Source organism: Pelodiscus sinensis, chromosome 12 (genome assembly GCF_049634645.1).
Source record: "Pelodiscus sinensis isolate JC-2024 chromosome 12, ASM4963464v1, whole genome shotgun sequence".
Classification (NCBI taxonomy): Eukaryota; Metazoa; Chordata; order Testudines; family Trionychidae; genus Pelodiscus; species Pelodiscus sinensis.
In genome coordinates, this window is record NC_134722.1 from 35695349 (window position 1) to 35719685 (window position 24337).

Sequence of the window (24337 nt, forward strand, 5' to 3'; positions counted from 1 at the left end):
CATGCCAATCTAGACGCTCTTTAGCGGAAATACTTTTAACTGAAAAACTTTTCCGTTAAAAGTATTTCCGTAAAATCATGCCAGTCTAGATGCAGCCAAAGTGACAGGTTAGCAATGATCTGAAAGGAAATAACGCTGGATATTCCTATAGTAGAAAAATACATGTATCTGTTAAGGCTGATTAAGAAGATCTTTATCTTTCTTTCCCTGAATCTCAGAGGGCAGAAGATAAATCAAAGTATAGAAAAAGTTCAGGTTGGTCTTTTTTTACTCATTCTTTGGTAAAAAGTTGTACGAACTATAGCATAAGCCTTCATGCTATGACTAGAGCTGTGGGGAAAAAAAAAATCTCCCCACTGGTAAAGCTAATATAAGAGTCTTGTTTTGCTACTTTCATAATAATCACAGAACCCTAACATGCTGGGCTCAGCCAGTTCACATTTTCTCTAACTTAAAAAAGCAGATTTTTTACTTAGAAATCCTTTCCATCATAGAGTATGTCTACACAGCAACATTATTTTGAAATAATTTAGTCTACGTCTACATAGCAGGCAGTTATTTCAAAATTATGTTGAATACTGTCAAGCTGGAGGATTTCTTACTCTGACTTCTGTAACCCTCATTGTACAAGGAATAAGGGAAATCAGAGGAAGAGTGCTCTATTTTGAAATAAGTGCTGTGTTAGACACTTGCAATTTCGAAATAAGCTTCGAAATTGACATAACTCAAAATAAGCTCCGCAAATTAAGCTTAGCGCTGCTGTGTAGATGTACCCATAGGCTACGTCTGTACTACGATTCTCTTCTGCAAGAGGAAATGCAAATGGAGTGCTCATTTGCATATGTCGCACTTTCATTTGCATTTCCTCCTTGGATCCCTTTCTGTGCAAGGGGGTTGCAAAAAGAAATTGTCCACACTGCTTCTCTTTGTGCAAAAAACCCTTGTGTAAAAAAACCGGCAGAAAATATGCTAATGATATTGTGATTTATGCTGAGTCCCTCATTAGCATATTTTCTGCCACAAAAACGTGTCGTGTAGACAAAGCCATAGTGAATAACAGCGCTTATCAGAAATTGGATTTCCACTCTGTACCCTTTGATGACAAAAGCTATTTGTTGTTATGTATCTCCAGTAAGGGAGGTTGAAGGCCCGAACAAATAAAAAGTGATTAATGACTTCTTTTTTATTAATTTTTTTAACACACCATGTTGTCCGGCAAGTGCCTGGTATATAAAAGGAATGCACATCCTGCTAACATAACAGGGAACTTCAATCATCTTGTTATAGCTCCTAGGTCAAGAAGAGACAAGGCCATGTAAATGTAAGTGATTCTTAATGAGTTCTTTTCCTATAGTTTTATTAAGGCACAAATACCCATAAAATGATTATCTATTGATTGTGAACAGTAATTACATGGCATGCAGTCTGAATTATTTCCAGGCTCTGAAGTATAATGATTTTGAGATAAAAGTTATTTAGTAGTTATTGGGTTCACTTTAAGAATCACTGTCAAGTAATACATAGCAAATATAGTTACTATGCAATTGCACAATAATTAAAGCATGCTACCAATCATCTGAGCCAGGTAAGAGTGAGGGACTGATTGAAGTTGTGACTACACTACAGCTTTTTTCAGCAGAAACTAAGTCACTTAGGAGTGTAAAAACAACCCTTCTGTCTGAACATTGTAAGTTACACCCATGTAAGTGTTTGTGTACACAATGTTATGTAGTGGGGAGCGTCTCCCATCAACATATCCTCTACTACTTGTGGAGGTGGTTTTATTATGCTGACAAGAGAGCTCTCTCCTGTTGGCATAAAGTTTATTCACCCTTTGCACTGCAGCAACACAGCTGTATCAGTATAGGTGTACTGCTGGAGTAAAATCCATATAGACACAACCTTACTCTCATTCTGTTCATAAATCTTCCTTTCAGAAATTGCATTCAACTCCAGCTATTAAGTACTAGATCACAGCCCACAGAACCACTAAAATTCAACATAGAAGCAGTCTAGATAGTCCAGTACTGTTTTTCCCGGGGCAAATATCATATGCTTCAAAGGAATAAACTTGTGTGAGACAATTATGGAATAACCTAGACAAGGAAAACTTCTTTTAAACCTAGCCTACTACACAGAGGATGGTTTATGCCATAAGAATGAGGTCTTACACTCTTTTCAACATTCTTTACCACTATTATTTAATCCTTAATGCCATAATTCAGGATATTCCTGCTACTATATGTTTGTTCCTAGTTGAATATATTCCTCCAAAAAGTTCATATAAAACATCTTTTGGATTAGAAGGATATCACAAAAAGGCTTATGTTTTCATCAATAAAACAAATCTGAAAAAGATTTCAGCAAAATGTAAAACTAAACATTTTTGATTGCCAAAAATTGTGGCTTGGGGTTTTTGACAAAAAAGAACCCAGCGACTCTTGAAGAAAAAAAATGATGAAAAAAATCAAATGTATTTGATAGGGAAAATCATTTTCTAGATCACTTCCATTTTTTTTTATAAATTCTGATGAGCACTTGCATCCATAAACTCAATGTGTACTTTGGGGAAAAAATTAAAAAGTGAATGGAAGAATTTCTATTCTCCTTTTTACTTGCAGTGGTCTGAGCTTACATTCCTTTGCCTCCACTTTCTAACACTATGTTTTTTAATCCTTTTCAAACACTTTTCCTGCAAGAGTTAAAGAACTTTACAGGAAAAAGTCAACAGAAGGATATGTAACTAGAGGATCTCTTTTATCTCTGTGACTTATTCTTTCAAATGCATGCATAAAGTATGATAATAGCTTCACTTTTCTATGAAAGTTGCTTTTTTTGGCTCAAAAACTATCCAGTTAATAACGAACAGAGCACTGAGAAAGAAATGCATATTTAAAATCATGGAGCAAGATGATGTGATGAGTGGGAAGGGTACTACCCTTTTCTGAACATCTTTGCCATTCAATTAACTAAATTGCCAGTCAAGGTTAAAACCAGAGACGGTGGATCCTAAGGGATCACTAGAAAGCTAGGGAACCAGAAACTGTTGGCAGGAAGCAAGGAGAGCCAGGAAAAACAGAGTGTGAGTTTTTTAATTGAAAGCAGTGACCTTTCTGTTGCAGTCTTTGTGTAACCAGAGCAAAGCTTGGAGACATGAATTGAGCCAGGGAGCAAGGCATGGAATATCCTGCAACGTCCATGCTTTGGGAAGGACTAAATCTTGGAACAACAGATATGTAAGTAGAACAGTGGATGTTTAGTCAGATGTGATCCGTTTTGTTTTGTTGTTTTTTTTATTTTTGGGTTTGTTGGACTTCTCTATTCTGAGCACATGTAACCCCCCTTACGCTAACTTTCTAAACTGAAACCCAGTGGGAAATTCTCTGTGTATTAATATTTTTTCAGTTGCTCTGTAATACTTAGCCTCTGTTTGTCAAAAGCAGGGAATGGACAACAGGGGTGGGATCACCCATTCTGTTAATTCCTTCTGGGGAACCTGGCATTGGCCACCATCAGAAGACAAGATGCTGGGCTACATGGACCTTTGGTCTGACCCAGTATGGCCGTTCTTATGTTCTAAACCAAGTAATGTTCACCAAGTGCGTTTTTTTGTTTTGTTAATAAAAATCGCCTTTTTACGATGATGGACTTATTCCTGTGTCCTAGCAGGTAGAAGGTTACATAAGAACATAAGAACGTTCATACTAGGTCAGACCAAAGGTCTATCTAGCCCAGTATCCTGTCTGCCAACAGTGGCCAGCACCAGATGCCCCAGAGACGGTGGACCAAAGACAATGATCAAGTGATTTGTATCCTGCCATCCTTCACCAGCCTCTGACAAACAGAGGCCAGGGACACCATTTCTATCCCCTGGTTAATAGCCTTTTATGGACCTAACCTCCATGAAATTATCTAGCTTCTCTTTAAACTCTGTTATAGTCCTAGCCTTCACAGCCTCCTCTGGCAAGGAGTTCCACAGGTTGACTACACGCTGTCTGAAGAACTTTCTTTTATTAGTTTTAAACCTGCTACCCATTAATTTCATTTGTTGTCCTCTAGTTCTTCTATTATGGGAACTAATAAACAACTTTTCTTTATCCGCTCTCTCCACACCACTCATGATTTTATATACCTCTATCATATCCCCCCTCAGTCTCCTCTTTTCTAAACTAAAAAGTCCTAGTCGCTTTAACGTCTCTTCATATGGGACCCGTTCCAAACCCCTAATCATTTTAGTTGCCCTTTTCTGAACCCTCTCCAAGGCCAAAATACCTTTTTTGAGGTGAGGAGACCACATCTGTACATCTGTTCTGTGTGCATGCACCTAAGATTGCAAAACCAGCTATTAAAAAAAATACAGTTGTTTTTTTCAAGATCCCTCGAGAAGGAGGGTTAAAGAGCTTGAGGGTATCATTCAGGAAGAAATTCCAAAATGTGTCTTCTCAAAGTGGTTTTTGCATTTGGGTGGTGGCAGGCGATACCAATCCAAGGCCAGGGTATTTGTGACCTTGGGGAGTTTTTAAATAGAAGCCTCTAGTGTCAGGGTATTTTAAAGTCTCTTAAGGGCCCCCACCTTCTGCACTTAAAGTGCCAGAATTGGAAACATCCTTGACAGATGCTAAGTGAGACTGGGAACTAATTTAGTATGTTTGGGCTTTATAATTACATATTTTAAAACTATTAATCTGCATTACATATTTAATTAGTGAATATACTATATTGAAAGCCTCCCTCAACACAATAGTCTTGAAACAGAAAGGCATATACAGGCAGTCCCCGGGTTACGTTCAAGATAGGGACTATAGGTTTGTTCTTAAGTTGAATTTGCATGTAAGTCGGAACTGGCTCCAGATTCAGCCGCTGCTGCTGAAACTGACCAGGGGCTGACTACAGGAAGCTGGAGGCAGAATTGCTCTGCCCCCAGCTTCCTGGAATCAGCCACTGATCAGTTTCAACAGCGGCTGAATCTCGAGCCTGGGACAGAACAGCTGGGCTGCCAGGTAGGTCCCTGCAGGACCAACCCGGCAGCACCCCAGCTGCTCTACCCCAGGGTCCACAACAAAAGCCTGGTCTGCTGGGGGGGGGCGCACTAGCTGTGCCCCCCCCCCCCAGCAGACCAGGGACACGGGGAACAAAGCCGCAGCGGTGGCGGGGTGCCGTGCCTCTGAGGCTTTGCTCTGGCAAAGCCTCAGAGGCGCGGGACCCCGCCACCGCTGAGGCTTTGCTCCCCGTGTCCCAGGTCTGCTGGAGACGGTCCCCAGCAGACCAGGGACACCCGGAGCAAAGCCAGGGAGGTGGAGGGGTCCCGCGCCTCTGAGGCTTTGCTGTGGCAAAGCCTCAAGAGGCGCGGGACCCTGCCGCCGCTGCGGCTTTGCTCCTGGTGTCCCTGGTCTGCTGGAGACGGTCCCCAGCAGACCAGGGACACCCAGAGCAAAGCCGGGGAGGCGGAGGGGTCCCGCGCCTCTGAGGCTTTGCCACAGCAAAGCCGAGGAGGCACGGGACTCCGCCGCCACTGCGGCTTTGCTCCCAGTGCCTCTGGTCTACTGGGGACCGTCTCCAGCAGATCAGGGACACTGGGAGCAAAGCCGCAGCGGCGGCGGAGTCCCGTGCCTCCCCAGCTTTGCCAGAGCAAAGCCTCAGAGGCGCGGGACCCCTCCGCCTCCCCGGCTTTGCTCCGGGTGTCCCATGTCTGCTGGAGACGGTCCCCAGCAGACTAGGGGCACCCGGAGCAGCTTTTCTCGCCCCGGAGGTCGAGGTGGCAGTACCGCTGCGCTCTGGGCGGTCCCGCTGCCTGCGAGCTCTGGGGCGAGAAAGCCACGTTCGTAAGTGCAGATCCGACACAAGTCGGATCTGCGTAACTCGGGGACTGCCTGTAGTCCGTATTGTCTACTATGATGCAAAAACTTAGAAAAAAACAGTACTATAGGACAGCTCTATGAAGTCTGCTGTGCCTTGAACAATTAGTGTGCACTTTATTTTGCATTAATTCAAATGTTGTTACTAATAGATAAGTAAGATAAATCTGAAGATACATGAAGAATTTGTAATGTACAGTAAAACTGAATGAATGCACCCAAAAAAGTGTTTAGATGCTACTGCTCAATGACTGAAGAGGGAAATGAAATCACAAATCATTTTAATGAAAGTACTGATATTGGGAAAAAAATAGCAATATCAGCCTTGATAATATGGTGCAAAGTTTCTCTTCTCATCATAAGATTGGGGATTAATTCTTGGAAAAAATAGAAGTAAAATGAATCAGGAGAGGATTTTATTGTCAATGTAGGAATAGTTAATGTCAGAAAGAATAAGAATTGAAAAGCTAGTTACAGCTGAGGGAAAAAGTAGCTGAAGTGAAAAATCAGCACTAATAAATTACAGGAACTCTCAGTCAAGTTGCTGTGCAATTGTTAAGGGAGTGTCAGCATTTCCATTATAAATCACAATTTTCAAGGTATTTATATTACTAGACTGTAAAAATATGTTTTAGGCAGAAACAAGACACACTGGAGAAGGACAATTTTTTTAAAACTGTTCTGTCAGAATGATCCAGCAATCTTCCACTTGCATCCATTTCCATGTGCAAAGACCCACATTTGCTCATGGAATCTGGGTAATTTTACTGGCTTTAGTGCTGAATCATGGAAATGCTTAGGCTATATCTGCTCTTAAGATACTACAGCCACACTTCTCTATGCTTCAGAGTAGACATGCACTGCAGCATCAAGAAGGGGTCTCCCATGGTAGTACGTAATTCACTTCTCTGAAGCAGTGGATTGTCCAAAAGAAGAATTCTTCTGTTGACTCACCACATTTAAACCCCACACGCCTTTTCAGCTTATGACAAAGAGCTGAGCCTACTCATCCGAGCTTCTCACCAGTTGCATGCTGCAATATATAGACACAATTCTCCAAGCAAGAAGGACAGGAGCAGAAACATATTGTCAGTCACTTTCTTCACATGCTGGACAGGAAAGAGGTATGAACTTGAACTGACATTGACAAATGTGTGAAGGCAGTGGACAGGACCAACACCATGCTGGAACGTGGTTCTACGGTGTCTCCTGGGATGCACAGAGCCCTGGGATACCACCTAGAATTCTCACAACTCTGATGCAAAAGAATCAGATTGGCATTGTATCTGCTTAGCTGATCATTTCTACAGTGGTAGAGGATCTCTCAGGTAATAGTGCTAGTTCTGCTACCATTGCCCCTCCACCCAATTAGAGGATGATTGGGGTTTGGAGGAGGAGTGATGTGGGTAGAATGGAATTTACATCACCTCTGACAATTCTACTAGATGTAGGATTCCATAGAGAACACGGTCTGCTTTTGCAAATGAAAAATAATTGAGCTGCTGAAGTCTTACGCTGGGTTTGGAGCCACTGTGGCTTAAAAATCAGGGATTTTAATGGGCTTCTTAATACCATCACACTTCCCGCTCCCCAAAATCTTTCTGACATCAAGCCGATCTCAGTATGTGCATGAATCTGTCGGTCCCATCAATGGTTCTTGGTTGTTGTGCTCTAATTCCCTTTGAGCCTAAACACATTCGAGACTCTAAATCATTTCTGTATTTCAAGCTTTTAAAAAAATAATAAAAAAGTTCTAGCTACTGACCTTTACTCAGTGCAGCTAGTATTGCTTTTCTTTAATTAAAAAAAAAGTGATTTCAGTACATAAAGAGCTCATCTCACCAAACACAGGGCCCAATTTCCAAATGTATTTGCTTTCACAGTTCATTTTGGTCCCAATAGTTAAATACATACACATTTAAATACAGTGAAAGCTTTGTTATTCGGCGTCCCATTAACTGGAAAACTTTATGCAATAGCATTGCCCCCAGTCACAATACTGATATGTCCTCAGGTATGTGAGCCTGGCTGTCCAGCCAGGAGTTGCAGGATTTATGACAGCTTTTGACATCATCATCAGGAGCCTCCTTTCTCCTCAGCCTGCCTCAAGCTTCCAGGAACTGGATCTGCCAGTAAGGGGTAGGGGCAGAGCAATAAGCTTTGTTATCCAACACATTCAATTAACCAGCAACCCCCATTTCCCATGAGTACCAGATAGCAAAGCTTTCATGATACTTTACTGAACTGGGGTCTTCTGGGTTGACCTGTAGGCCTTAATCGCATGATGAACCTATGGCACAGTACTTCAATAGGCATATAGGATCAATATTTATATGCTCAAGAGACCATCTAAACATTCATTTAGGTTTGATGTGAAAATTGGGCCTTCTTTTTTGTAAATAGGATTTAATATTTTTTCTAAATGAAATGTCAGGCAATATAGCAAGTTAAATGTTTTCTTAAGGCACCATTACAGTTTTGGCTAGTTTACTGTGAAGGATGCTTAAAAACCACTTTCCCCAGGCGTGGCCTTTTATGACTTACTGTAACTGCTGAAGAAACTAGGCAGTTTTACCTTAGCTCACTTTAAAGATCAAAGCATTTTAGCATTTAGAACTGAAAGTTTATAACTGCACTTTCTAATCTAACAATGATGGACATATGTTCAAGCCATTTCAAACTAATATAGAATAATATAATTTTATAGACACAGATTAAGTATCCACTAGGGGCAGTTTTGGCTGGACTTATAACATGTACTCTACTTTATACATAGCATTAGTTCTTTTGTTCCAGGAAACATTGTGGTTGGAAAGGAAAGATTTTTGGTTCATTGTCCTACATCTGCTTTTCTTCCCTTTGCTACAATTAGTTAAGAGAGTCCAATATTACATCACACACCAAAAGGGGCAGGTCATGGAGTGCGACTCACTGCCATCGCGCCTCCTGCCTGTAGCACTGGAAAGAGGAAGGGTATGTCTACCCTCCTAGTTGGAACTAGGAGGGTAATGTAGGCATACCGTACTTGCAAATGAAGCCCGGGATTTGAATTTCCCGGGCTTCATTTGCATAAGCGGGGAGCCGCCATTTTTAAATCCCTGCTGGTTCGAACCCCGTGCAGCGTGGCTACACAGGGCTCGAACTAGGTAGTTCAAACTAGGATTCCTATTCCAAACTACCGGTACACCTCGTGGAACAAGGTGGTGAAGTGTGTGGCTTATGGTAAAAGGAAGGGAATACTATAGGAGTGGGATTTTATATTTATATTTCAGGATTAATAATGTAGTAATGTATGACTTAATTTCATCCTGCCAACCACCTCCTTTATGACCCTCTGGGGCATTGGTAGAAATGCATCTGATAGACTGCCAGTGGCTGTACCAATGTTAAAGGCAGGGACAGACAATTAGGCCCTTTTCTTAAATATACATTTAGTTGTTTTAAGGTTTAGTAAATAAGCTTTCTTTGTTTTAAGGTTTAATAAGTGAGAGATAGGATCTTGTATTGTGTCTATGTTAATAAGATTAGAGGAATGTGGAAGGTCCGAGCCACAATGTGAACTGTTTTGATTACAAGATTTAGTAAGGTTTAATTTACAATGCTTTTTATTGCTCAATATAAAACACTGCTGTTTGTATACCTTTGAAGGTCTCTGTAAAAGACTGTTTGTGTGGATGAGAAATGTCTACATCAGAAAAAGATAAGGTGTGAAGGCTGTTGTTAACTACCAGATGGGCAAGAGAGGAGGGGTGAAGAACGAGACTTACCGATGCCATAGAACCATCAATGTGCGTGCATCCATGATAAAGTAAGGGCAGATTGAAAACTCTAAGGTGGAGCTAGCACCCCAAAAGATAATTGATTAACTCAATCCGGGACAGGATGACCCTCTCAGAGGTATTTTGGAATGATAACATCGAAAGATAGTACCAGTTAAGGAGTAACCGGTCACAGATTGACACAGTGAAATTCATAGACTTCAACAAAGAAAAGAGGATTATAAGAGCATGGTGCTTTGCCATGGAACATTGGGTTCATCTTGCCACCAAGTCCAGGAGCATCGGATCATGACCGACAGAGCCTGGCTCCCCTCTGCGATCAATCTGGCTGGCCACTAGATTGATCCAGACTCTGGACTGGTAACTATAACATTGACTGGCGGGACTGTGTGCATGGTGTGTGGGAGACTGAAAAGCATATGCTAACTGTTGTATTTTCAATAAATGCAGCGTACTGCCTTTTCCTCTATAAAAGAACTTGTGTGTTTTGTATGGGCATAACAGTACGATCGACTTGTTAATATGGAATTCTGATCAGACTGTAGGGATAAAGGCCTGGTGTGGTCATAATACTACACCATTCCTGTTGAAGATGGTGTATGGCAGTACTGACTCTGCGAGCAGATGTTATAGCAAGCAAGAAGACCATCTTCAGCATCAACATCTGGAGCGACATAGTGGCCAAGGGTTCAAAGGGTGGTCAAGCAAGAGTATCCAGCACTAGGTCTAGGTTCTAGGGCAGAGGTGGGGTGGGGGGGTCTGTGAGGTGGGTTAAGGTTTGTCAAGCCTTTTAGGAACCTCTTTGTAGCTGGGTGGGCAAACACGGAAGTGTAGTCTGTTGAGTGCTGGGGAGGCAATAATTGCCATGAGATGTACATTCAAGAAAGCAACAGCTATACCCGTTTGCTTCAGGTAAAGGATATACTCAAGAATCTGGTGCAGAGGTGATGCATGTGGTTTGATCCGGTTAGCAGAACACCAAGAAGCGAATCTCCACCATTTAGAGAGATAAGTAGCTCAAGTGGTGTGCCTCCTGCTGTGCATCAAAATGTTGTTGACCTGCTCTGAGCAGAAATTCTTGGATGCACAGAACCAGCTAGGAACCAGGCAGTTAGGTGCAGGGTGTGGGGCTGCAGGTGCAAGAGGGAACCGCAGTCCTGCATCAGCAATCCAGTAGATTGGGAAACAGAGACATGTGGAGGAGGAAGGGGAACCATGGCTGGCATGCCCAGGTGGGGGCTATAAGAATCAGCTTGGCTCCATCTGTGTTGATTTTCTCCAGGACCCTGGGTATAAACACAATGGGAGGAAATGCATACAGGAGAGACTCCCCTCAACTGAGGAGAAAGGCATCCCCTAGGTATCCCCAACTGATGCCTGCCCTGGAGCAATAATATCAGCATTTCACATTCTTGTAAGTGGCAAAGAGGTCTATTGGGGGAAAACCCAGTAACGGAAGATACATTGAAGTATGTCGGTGTGGATTTCCCATTCATGGATGGATGTGAAATGTCTGCTCAGGGAGTCTGCAACAGTATTGTTGGCATCAGGTTAGTACAATGCTATTAAAGTGATCTTGTTGAGCATACTCCAATTCTAGAGGCAGACTGCCTCTGTACAAAAGGATTGAGACTGTGTGCCACCCTGGCAATTTATGTAATACATTGTGGCGATATTGTCGGTGAGTATTCTGATAGTTGAGCTGCAGATGTAGTCCTGGAAGTGTCTGCAAGCATTGAAGACTGCCCTGAGCTCAAGAAAGTTTATGTGGAGGGCTGTCTCTCCTGACGACCACCAGCCATGCACAGATTTGCCATTCATATAGGACCCCAGCTGAAAAGGGAGGCATCCATAGAAATCCGGGCCGAAGGCTGAGGAAGGTGGAATGGAAAACCTTACAGGAGGTTGAGCAGGTCAATCCACCATTTGAGGGACGTGCAAACATTGGGCGGAAGAGCTACTGTTCTGTGGACATGGTGTCTTGTAGGGTGTCAGGGGGTATGCCCCTGTCTGGAGTTTCGGCCCCCTCCTACCGGGCCTATACAGTACCCAAAGTCCCAACGTAAAAGTCCAGGCCCCACTATCAGGTCATATATGGTACTAGAGGCCTAGCCGCTCTGAGAAGCCTCCCCTGGCCCAGGGTTTGCTTATCCAGGGAAGGGAAAACGGGTGGTAGGGGGACCCGGGCCCTCCCTCTCCACCGGATCACAGCCCAGGGCCCTTTAGGCAGGGCCTATGGCTCCTGCCCGCTCGGCAGGGAATCCAGCCGATACATGCCGAGCCAAACTTTATATCCTTTGCCCTGGGCTGCTTCCTACCAAGCCCTGGTTCCCCTGCGGCCCCTTTGCCTCTGGGGCCGTACTTGCCGGGGTTGTGGGCGCACTCCTGCCTCCCTGGATCGGCGGCTGCTTTCTCCATGTCAGGGTCAGGCACGGGCGGCGGCTCTGGTCCCAGGTGCGGCAGGAATATTGGCCCGACCTGGTCTCCTCCCTCACCCTGCGGCCTCCTTGACTGCAGGGCTCCTTCTGCCTTTATACCCGGCCACTGCTGGGAGCATGCCCAGCAGTGTTGGAGGGGCGGGGCTTCCTCCGCCAGCTGGGCCTGGGCTATCCCCTGTTTGTCAGTGCGGGGCCTGTCCGCCCCGTCACACGGGTATACACGGATGCCCTCCAGTGTTGGAGGCAGTGGAAGTGTAGCCTTGCGTGATGGACTGTGTAAGTTGTGTGACCCATTAGCTGTAGGCAAGTGAGTATTGAGACAGTAGGGCTGATGATTAGCACAGAAATCAGATTGTAGATGGCCTGGAACCTTTGGATGGGTAAGTAGGCTTGTGCTCTGGTAGAGTCAAGCTGAGTGCCTATAAACTGCAAAGCTTGAAAGGGTTTGATCGTGGACTTCTGTTTGTTGATAATTAGGCAAAGAGAATCAAAAGTCTGTCTGGTTATTGCTATTATATGCTGTGTCTCTGCTGAGGAGCATTTTTTTATAAGGCAGTCATTGAGGTAGGGGAAAATTATAACACCCCTTTGATGTAGATGAGCTGCCACTACCACAAAGGTTTTTGAGAATATCCTGGGAGTGGAGGAAAGGCTGAAGGGAAGCACCCGATACTGGAAATGTTCCCCGCCTACTGTAAAACGAAGAAATTGCCTGTGTGCTGGATGGATGCTGATGTGGAAATAGGCATCTTGAAGGTGAAGGACAAACCAATTCCCGTTGTCTAAAGCCAGAATTATGGATGCAAAGGTTACCATTTTGAAAAGTTTTTTTCGGAGAGGATGACTGAGTTTTCGAAGATCGAGTATGGGTTTCCAGCCTCCTGCTTTCTTCTGCACGAGGAAATAGTGAGAAGAGAACCCTTTTCCCCTGAACTTGTCCGGTACCTTCTCTACAGCTCCAATGGAGAGGAGAAGATGGACCTCTTATTTCAACAAGTTCTTGTGAGAAGGGTCCCTGCAGAGGGACGGGGTGGGTGGGGTAGTTGTAGGCAGAGATAGGAAGGGGATGGTGAAACTGGATAACACAATCTCCAAAACCCAATGGTCGGTGGCTCATTGGAGATAAAACGGCCACAGACGGTGGTGAAATAGGGGTGAAGCATGATATTTCAGGTTGACAATGGGAAGTGTTTAGAAGCATGGTTGGTCTGATTGCATCTCCTTTGAGGCTGCTGCCCTGACCATGGCTGGTCAAAACCACGTTTCTGTTGCCTATTATATGGGTAATCATGGAACCTCTGGTAAGGTAAATAATGTTTGTGCTGGTATGGAGGGGTGTACATACCAAGAGTCCGGAAGATGGTATGTGAATCTTTGCTGGACCTTATCTGTTTTCTCAACAAAGAGTTTTTGTTTGTTGAAGGGGAAGACCTTCACCTTGCTCTGTAACTCTCTTGGGACTCCCGCGGTTTGCAACCATGAAGACCTCCTCATCACAATAATGATAGCCATGGAATGGGCAGCCATGGAATGTGTCCATGACATCCAGTGCTATCTGGAGACCTGTCCTGGCAGAGGAATAGCTTTCCTGGTTCCTCAGGTTCTGAGTGATGCGCTTGAGGTGGTGGGCTTTGTGGTGGCGGTGGCAGGGGGTGGTGCTCCTGTGGCGTTACGGAGGCTGGTGGGTATCTGGGCAACCTATGACAAAATGGAGACCATCTCCTTGAATGTGACTAATGGTGATGATAAAAGGACGAATAGTAAGGTGTGTGGTCGTGATGGTAGTTATGGTAATGATGTGATTGTCCAGCTGAGGAATGCCTAGAAGAAAAAGCACTCCTGTGCTTCATCCTCCCCCCCTCCCCCCCGTATGCAGCATGTGGTGACAGCACAGGTGAGTGAGGATGGATTCCAGAACCTCTTGATGAGGGGGATGAATCAGAGAAAGGTGCCTGATATGGTATCGAGAGTCTCTCTGCAGTGCCGCAGGGCATAGGGATGGAAACCTTCAATGTGGTATGAAATCTGTTCCCGTTCTGTATGGGGAATGAGCGGCATAGGCGATCTGAGTGCTGGTGGAGAAGGTGATGGTACTGCACAGAACGTTGCAGAGACAGAGATAGGGATCGGACTCCTACACATGTTGGTATTTGTAGAAGCTTTCCTCAATGCTGAGAAAGCATTGGGCCTTTCCGGTGCCGGATTGGATTGCAGCACGAGTTCCACAGCAGCCAGTGCTGGTGACGCTGCTGGAATCAGCATTTATACTGGTGCCGTTGTTTTAGACGAGGAGGCCACTAGTGCCGATGTTGATCTGAAGCTGCCATCTTTTTAGGTCTTGTGCCTGGAACCGCCACTGTATGCAAAGTTTCAGTACCAGATGTTCTAGGCCGGTCACCCATGCCCACTCTGCTCAGTGGGACTGGCAGGAGAGAACGTGCCGGTGAAGCCCACATCTTTTTTGCTGGAGCGGCCCCTGCAGAGGACGCTGTCTGTTTCTGTGTAGTAGCAGGGCGTGGTGTAGCCACAGACTCTGAGTCCGATGGCTAGAGTGCCTTATCGAACAGGATTATCAGAAGGTGCATTTCCCTATCTCGCTGGGCTCTTGCTGTTAACTTCAAGCAATAGGCACATTTCTGAGGCACACGAGCCTTGCCCAAACAGCGGATGCAGGATGAATGGCAGTCTGAGGCCAGCATGGGCTTATGACAAATGTTGCATTTTTTAATGCCCGGAGAACCCAGCATCATCCGTTCGTAGGTGGGGGAGGGCGTTATATTGGTTTTTTGTCAGCGGCCTAAAGGCCAGTGAATAAAGAAAAGGTTTTCTTATGGGTTATTTTGCACTGTGAAGTCTAAACTGTAACAATTAACTATAAACTGGGTAATATTAACAACAACTAACTAATAATTATCTTTGCTTCTCTGACTAGATGAAGTTGGCGAGGGAGGGAGAGCTCTGTCTGTGACCGAGGGCTAATGAGCACTTCATTAGCATAGTCTCTGCTGGCAAAAGCCTGCAATGTAGATGTAGCCTGAGAGACCAGGTCTCTGTGCAGGCTCCCTCCAGCCTACATTAACCCCTTCCAGCCAATGTGGGGCAGTTTCCCCACCACAGGGCAGTTTTACTGGTAGTATAAAAACAATTATTTTTTTCTTGAGCCAAATTCTAACTACTCATATAATTGGTTGTATCTATTTCTAAAATGTAAACCGGGGAGAAGAAATATGGATGAGGACAAAACTTAGCTCCTAGCTACCTCTCAGGTAACTTCAGTGAGTGCAAGAAAGTCTCAGAGGGATAGCCCTATTAGTCTGTAACTTTAAAAATGAGTAGTCCTGTAAATGTTGTCCTGTAATAAGTAGTCCTGTAAATGACAGAGTACATTCAGCTCCTGAATGCTGATTGAAAACCCCTTTCTAAACTATAATAGTTTAATAAATGTCAAAGGCAGATGCTCAGCATCTCAGAAAAACTAGTCACTTTGACTACAGCCTTTAGTAACCTGTCTCCACTTGTAAAACACTGCTACCTTTCTCCAACAAGCCTGAAAAACACCCTCTCCTCACCCACCCCCACACACATCAGCTGCAGTGTAAGTACCTTTAATTGGGTAGAATTTCATAAGAAAAAAAAACAAAATAATTGAAAATATCCATCTAGTTAGAAAGTTTGGGACTTCAACAACTTGTAAAGGAACCTGGCAAGCTGGTTTATTAAATGAACACTCTTTCCTTTTTTGGATATTAATAAAAACATCATGAGAGATTTAGGAAAGCTGAAGTACTCTCAGATGTGTTCAGTGATTTTTCCTAGCTGTGTGTTGGAAAATCCACTGTGTAAAAGTTCCCATAAACTAAGGAATTTTAAAAATTTCAGTTCTGGGATGTTCTGTATAAAATTCTGGGAACTGATCAGAAATATAAACACATGATGTGGATTGTGCTTGGATGTATTTATATTAATAAGCCAAACTAAATTTAAATAACCAACATAGCCAGGAAATTCAGAGTTAAGGCTGACTCTCCATCTTCCCCTGTCCTTTTATGCCTAGCTATGGTAGCTCCTATGGTATGTAACTTGACACCATACCCATATGAAAAACTTCCTTTCAACTGGAACTGTGTAAGTATGCAAGCGATCCTTTAACACTCTCAGTCCATGAAAATGAGTCCTCTTGGCATAATAAAACTTCCACTCAATAGTAATTTAAAATGCGATTGATGAAATTTACCCTATTGAACCAGTTTCAAAAATGTGTATTAATTGTCCGGCAGATATGACCATAAAGGAAGGATAGAGTTTTCCCTAGCCTAGGGAGAGGAAAAGAATACATCCAGTATGAATAGGAAAGGTGAAGAGAGGAGGTAATGTTTTAATTAACGAGAAGAGAGACACAAGAAAGCACTCTAGCTATTTATGCCTACATCTAGAGCTGCTTTAATACATCCTATTTGCCCCCAAAAATTCATTTTGAGGGCAGAAATTGGAATACCAAAACATTTGGGTTTAAAGATTGCTCATGGAAGTTATAGTTGAATGGTCTCATATTCCTGTTCAGTGAGCTGGACTCCTTGGTGGGACTAGATGAACATAATTTGTTGGGGAAAAGTGATTGCCTTGGCTACTTGTATAACAGCAGCCCCCACTGTAGATTTCCCTACTCCGAACTGATTCGCCACTGACCAGTAGCTGTCTGTCAATGCAAGCTTCCGCAGGGCAATTGCCCTGGGTTTCTCCAAGGTGAAAGCAAGTCTAAATCAGGTATTCTAGTGCCTCAGGGCAGGGGAAGGCCATTTGCAAAGTTCCCACAACATTTGAACATTTGGAAGTTTTACAGCTGATGATTATCTGCTCCCTACAGCACTGTGCGGTCCCAGTCTGAGTTGGCCTCATGGAGCCAGAACCGGTGCTGCACCATGTTCAGAGGATTGACAGGCAGCTGTGCTAGCATCAGTGCCAGACTCTGCATGAGCAGGGCCTCCTTGCCGTGCTGAGCTTCATCCTCATCCTCTTCCTAGAGGAGAGACATACGTGTGCTCTTTAAGCATTGCGCCTTTCGGTTCCCCACAACACACATCACCATCACAAGGGCTTGCTGCAAAGTGGGCTCCGTGCTTGCGGTGCTGGGGCATCTGCTCAGACAACCAGGGCACCAAAAGGTGCAAGCACACTGCCTCCCCTTTACCTCATACCAGGGGGAAAGGACTAGGTGAGTGGCTTATGGGACGCTGGTGACAGGAGCTCCTCTAACCACATGCTGCAGAGTTTGCTTGTTTTGAAGCTGGCTATCGAATCCTGGTTTGGAGCATCTTCCTTATAGGTCAGTCGAATCAGCAAATTTTCAAACCAGCACAGATATTTATTAATAGTAAAGCCTTCCTGATGCTAGGCACATTGACAGCAGGGACGTGAAAGAGTAGTCAAGTAGTCGACTACCTGATAAGTTCCTGTAGGAGCTTATCAGGAAGCACTATCGACTACTCAATCACTCCCTCCTCCTCCCCCCCCCCCCCTGTCTGTCTCAGCACAAGCCAGCTGCCGCTGCTGCATCCCTTTTAGAAATGCAGAGTGGCAGCGTGACGGCAGGGGACCAGAGAATAAGCCAGAATCTTTGCACACTGACTCCTCTGTCCCTTTAAGAGTGAAGAGTGGCAGCCGGGAGTTGTGCTCAGACACAGCCTGAGCCGGCAGTGAATGCTTAAAGTGCCCTTCCTTAACGACTAGTTGAGTAGTTGGTGGAAATTCCATCGACTACTCGATTAGCAAATTAATAGTTAGTTAACATCCTTAATTGACAGTAGTAACAAAACCAATAGACACAGACCCAATCTCCAGATACTAACCTTCCCATTCCCTAAACTCATCTCCCACCAGTAACCCTCCCCTACTCCTCAAGAAATAGTATGGGAAAACCAACTTGCCTTTGTCTATGTACTGAAAATCACAGGTCACGCCCTAAGTCTCAACTGGGAAATACCTAGCTGAAATGCATGCCTTAAAACAGTTCAGATCCCCAGTGAAGACTTATGCCTTTTCCCAGGGATTAAATAGAAGATTCTGATCCCAAAAGGATCAGGGGAAGGTGCTATTAACACTTGCCTCCCTACATGGGAATCTTTGTGCACACTCCTTTAGCTAGGAACTAATGGGAGGAATAGGAAAAAGAAAGGTTGTTGCAAATGGTGAAAAGGACAGATAATAAATTCTGACCTCTGTATATTCTTAACATCTTTCAAATTTAGCAAAATTTTACAGAAAAGGCTGACGTATCTCGGGCATTAGACCAAATTGGCAGAAAATAAAAAATTAGCAAACCCCTTCCCCCAAAAAAACAAAACAAAAACAAACAAAACAAACAAACAAACAAACAAAAAAGCTGGGAACTCTGATTCCTTTATCAAGGAATCAAAACCTTGTTGACTTTCCATGCAGAGCTAAGCAGACAAGCAGATACAGCAGTGAAAATGAACATATCAGAAAGCATTACAAATAACACACAGCAGGCTGGAATCAACTTACATCAGTCCTAACACAATGGTGTGGGGGATGATTGCTGTGCAGAGTGTTGGCCTTTTGCAAGGTGGAAGGGCATTGTTGTACTCATATTGGGGTGTAGGTTGCAATGGGTAATTTACTTTACTTTACCTTAGATGTGACTCAGGAAACGTCACTACCACTGTGGGACCCAGTTTTCATATGTGTTATTTATTCATTCATTGGAAAGGTAGAGAAAGAATGACTCTCTGAAGCCGTGGCTGGAAGCCTGGAAACAGACAGAATGGGAAGACAAGAGGCAGAATTCCCCCCTCACTTCCATAGTCTTAGCAAAGCAAACATTCTGCTTAATTTAACCATTAGTCAATCTGTTTTCAGACAGGTTAGCCAAATATTTTTTTCTATGATCGATACTTTTTCAGTATCTTTTTTCCTCTTCTTTCCCCCTAAGTCATGCCACAACTTTACCAAAGATAGATCCAGGAAATGTGCTGAACATGTGTATACTAAAGGAAATGATTTGTCTAGCTAGGACCACATGAAAACTTGAGAATTTCCTTCCGCAAGCTCATGAGTTTTCAGTGGGTTGGATGACATTGATAGGAAAAGCAAATATTAAGTATCTGATGTGAATTTGCTGAGGCAAATAAAGTCAAAACAAGTACTAGAAGCCCCCTTCCATTTACCAAACCAGTGATAAACCTCTTTCCCAACTATCCATTTGTTCAAGTCATACATCTCCCAGGGGCGTGATAAAAGGGTTACATAAAATTATTTTCTATACTCAAAATAGTGTTACTATGGAGATGCTAAAAGAAATCCACAGGCAAAACCCTGATTTTTTATTTCAATCGGAGTTTTGCCCAAGTAAATACTGAAAGGGAACCACAAGGTTAAATCCCAGAACCCTGCATTTTTAAGAAACAAAAAGGGATTCGGTGTTAACTGGAGGGATGGCTGAGATTTTCAAATGGGAGTTGGGAACCTAACTCCCTTAGGGTATGTCTACACTAGCTCGTTAGTTTGAGCTAGGTAGGCAAATTAGGGCAACCGGAGTTGCAAATGAAGCCCAGGATTTAAATATCCTGGGCTTCATTTGCATGTTCCCAGGAGCCACCACTTTTAAATCCCCCTTAGTCCAAACTAATTGCCCGCAGCTAGATGCGGCAGTTAAACGTTAATTCGAACTAACTCCTTAGTTGAATTAACTGTTACTTCTCATGGAATTCAAACTAAGGAGTTAGTTCGAATTAACATTTAACTGCCACATCTATCCACATCTATTAGTTCGGACTAAGGGGGATTTAAAAGTGGCGGCACCCGGGAACATGCAAATGAAGACCGGGATATTTAAATCCCGGCTTCATTTGCAACTCCGGTTGCCCTCATTTGCCTAGTGTAGACATACCCTTAGATATCTTGGAATATCCCAGCCTATGTTTCTATAGGTGTTGTAACCCTTCTCTAAATCCAGTGCAACCCATATGTATGACCTGTAGGCAAACCTATGGGTTTGGATAAGTGGTTCTCTTGCAGCATTTACTTGGGCAAAACTCCCATTGAAATCAAAATGTCAGGGTTTTGCACATAGAGGTTCTTATCACACCAATAAATATTTTCAGGCAGAATATTGAGTTTAAGGTGCTGTGCAGACACACCCTATGAAACATCTTGTTCCCTGAGGCAACACTGTGCCTTTCAGATATACACATGAACCCCCCTCCTCTCCGCACTACCAGTGCATGCATATCCAAGAGGGAAAATTGGCCTGAAAAAAAAGTTACCGAGTAGTATATTCATCAAAGTCCTGTGCATATCCTTCAAACTTTTGCCTATCTTAAGTACTTGTATAGCCTCCATTACACAGCAGCTGAGCACCTAACAATGTGCAGTGTATTTATGCTCATAATGTCCTTGTAAGGTAGGGAAGGAATATTATAGATAGAAAACATGACAGTTACTAAATGACTTGTCCAAAAAAATCACAATGTTCTGTGAAGAAGCAGAACATTGAACCCAAGCCTTATGAATCCCAGGTTAGAGCCTTGAATCACCGGAACACTCTTCATCTCCTAAGTCCCATACTTCCATCATATTAACTAGTATATTTCAACAGGAACACAAGCCCTGCTGACACAATAGTTATTAAAAACCTAACAACTTTCTCTGCTCACCATACTTCAGTGGGACCTGTAGTGCACAAGCAATACAGAACAGGACCCTTGATGAATACACGATCTCACTATGTTATGAAGGAGATGCACTGAAAAAACAACAGACAAAAATCTTAGCTTTGGCTTGAAGAGCTACTTAAACTAAGGAAGAGAAACTTGGATGACGCATTTCAGATAAAATAAGAAACTAGCCAAGCCTACCCACAAAACTCAGCAAGTCTGAGCCAAATCTCTCTGAAGACTGAAAGAGGGAAGTTTGTACAGGAGCAAATATATAGAAATAAATTTGTATTCTGTTCCAGGAAAGTATGAAGACATAAGTAAGTCAGTAAATTAGAACAGACAAAGCCAGAAAAGTCCATTGTGATCCTCTGGAGTTGTTTACACAAGCATTCAGTATCTGGCAAGCTGGGGAATGAATCTACACCCTGCTAGCTAGCCTCATGGACCCTGCTGATGCACGTTGATGGTTTGTTAACGCATTTTACATAGATCAGTGTTTCTCAAAGTGGTCCACAAAATCACTTTGAGAAACCTCTTAACTGGCCACTACAGTTTGTTTATTTACCGGCACCACATACATGGAGCCTCGTGGCTCCCATTGGCTCTGGTTCACCGTTTGTAGACAAGGTGTCAGCCGACGGTCAGGGCAGTGAGTCCCTTATGACCGGCTGAAGTTCTTTTAAATTGTGCTTGGTTCTGTTACAGCAACTGAAGGAGTCAGGTTAAAGCTTAAACAGTTACTATTTATTGTTACAGGGTAAACTTAGTTGTTAAATGCTACTACTGTGTTACAGATAACACAGACACTACAAAGGACAGGACAGAAATTACACTAATAAGTCACTTACAGGTACCATGAAATCTTTTTGGTTCTCTGAGCTCTTATTAAATGCATGCAAAATAGACACATAGCAGGTATATATTCTCACCCCTGCGTTCCAGACTTGGCGTGGCCAGTGTCTTTCTCTCAATCCCTCGGGAAGAAGTAGGGCGAGGTTGGGCGTCCCACAGACCTCGGGAGACAATCAATACCTGCCAGCAGGTATAGATGATTGGAGCTCAAATGGGGTGGGCTGCTGAACCTCTTTTATACCCCTTGGGTCATGTAGGCTTCTTCCTGGTCTCAAGTGGCCAATTAGGAAAAATGGCTTTGAATGCCAAGTTTCCCACGAAGGGTGCAAAGCATAATTCACACCTGGGAAAATGCAGACAATGGGCACCTCTGGTATGTGATGGGCAAAGATTCCTCTCTGGGACAGTGCAGGTGTGTCAATTACTGGTATTAGCCATCAGGGCGACGGGAGGCCCCGGGTCATCAGCTAGCCCATTTACTGTCTGGTTTCTGTTTATGGTAGAGTCAGGGACAGGCAGCACACCTGTGTTCCCAGGGCATCAAAGGCTGACTGCCTTTCTCTTGCTCTCTGGGGGGGGGGGGGGGGGGGGGAACAAGATGGGGTTCGTGGAAAAACAAGATGGGGTTTGTGTCTGGCTACACAAGGGGAGCCGTGGAAAGCCTTGCCACTTCCCATGGTTCCCCTTGTCTACAAACAATGAACTGGAGCCAATGGGAGTCACGAGGCTCCACGGCTGAAGTGCTGGTAAATAAACACACCACAGTGGCTAGTCAACAGGTTTCTCAAAGTGGTTTCGTGGACCACTTTGAGAAACACTGATACAGTCCCATTTCAAAGAAGGTCTAAATCCAAACTCATGAAAGAACCAACAGTGTATATCAGCAATATCCATGTGGACATTTAATCATGGCTTGCCATGAACTAAATGTTCCTGTTGACAAGCCCCTAGTCTGACTTACTGTCTATCACAGGGTGGGCAATAATTTTCTCAAAGGGCCACTTCATACATTTTGGTACGTGTTTATGGGCCAGTTCTTGGGCGCCTGGAAAGGATGGGGCTTTGGGCAGAAGGAGTGGGGCTGGAGATTACAGAGAGAGGAAAAGGAAGAGAGTGTGAAAGAGAGACACTGTGTGAGAGAGATTTTGTGGCACAAATTGAGTGTGTAGTGCAGAGACTAGTGTGTGGCCGTGTGTGTGTGTGTGTGTGTGTGTGTGAAATGGACAGTGTGGCACAGATTGGGTGTGGGTGACAATGACACAGAGTGTGTGTGTGATGGCTGCTGCAGGGTAAGATTCTGAGAGAAGCCATGAGCTGTCTCTTTAAGACAGGGAAAGCTGTCCTGCTCTGTTATCTCCTCCCTCCCTTGCTCTGCACAGATGGCAAATGTGTGTGTGTATGTGTGGCTGTGTGTGTGTGTGTGTGTGAGAGAGAGAGAGAGCGAGCACAAGCATTGAAATCTTAGAAACAGGGCACTGCCTCAAGATACTCTCTTCTGAGACACTTAACATCCATGCTTCAGATCAGAGCAGGTCTGCTGTGTGTCTCCCTCTCCCTGACCCCTGCTCTGCAGAGATAGGTACAGGAACAGGGGAACACCCTGACTTCAGCATTTCCCTCACCCCTTCAGCAGGACAGAGCAAACTGGGGGAAGGGACTTCTGAATACATGCTGCTGGTTGTAAATATGCTCTGCTAATCTGCTGGGAAGGCTAGAGAGAAATGCTTTACAGGCCAGATGCGGCCCTGGGGCCGGATTTTGACCACCCCTGGTCTATCACAAGCTATGGCACTTCCCTGTGTTGACTATAGTATAGCTTTTGGGGGAGAAGGAGGGGAGGAATCCAATCTAGATTTTAAAGTTTTCATGTGATGAAGAATCCATCACAACTCTTAGTAAGTCACACCAGTGGTTAATAACTCTTGCTGTTCATTATTTGTTCCTTACTACTCATCTGGATTTGTCTAGCTTCATCTTGTTATACGTTTGTTTGCTAAAGTGAAGATCTGTCTACTGTCAAATTCCTGTTCCAAATCAATGGGAGATTAGTTCCTCATTCTACTAAAGCCCTTTTAAAAAAATCTGTCTAGTCATCTCTATGCATTCTTGGGCATCCTATGAGCTGGAACATGTGCCAGCATTAAAACAGATACCCTTCCATACAGAGATACACAAGCCCTAACAAATACTGTGCCTTTTTCTTCTGTAAGATTAAAGATATTTCAGCAAGAGCCCTGTGTCCACACAAACACCAGAAATGTATCATTAGCTAAACTGTTGTTGTAGCTGTGTTGGTCCCAGGATATTAGAGAGACAAGGTGGGCAAAGTAATATCTTATATTCGAGCTACTTCCGTTTGTGAGAGAAACAAGCTTTCAAGGTTATGTAGAGCTCTTCTTCAGGTATTCAGCTCTGTGTAAGCTCAAAACATTGTGTGTGTGTCTCTCTCTCTCTTAATCAGAAGTTGGACTAATAAAAAAAAAACCTCACTCACTTTGTCTGTCCATTAGCTAAACTACTATATTAGCTTTTATCCATCAAGTTGTTTTTTTAAAAAGCCACAAGAACTGCTGAGTGACCCTAGAAACCTGCTTGCAAAAGCTCAGATGTTGTTCTGCAGCATGATTTATTGTTTGCCACTGAGATGTAATGATGTTTCCTTGACCCTCTCCTTTACATAACCTAATTAAATGCTTTTAATAATTATGGTAATTAGATCATGAATACAAACAAAAGAA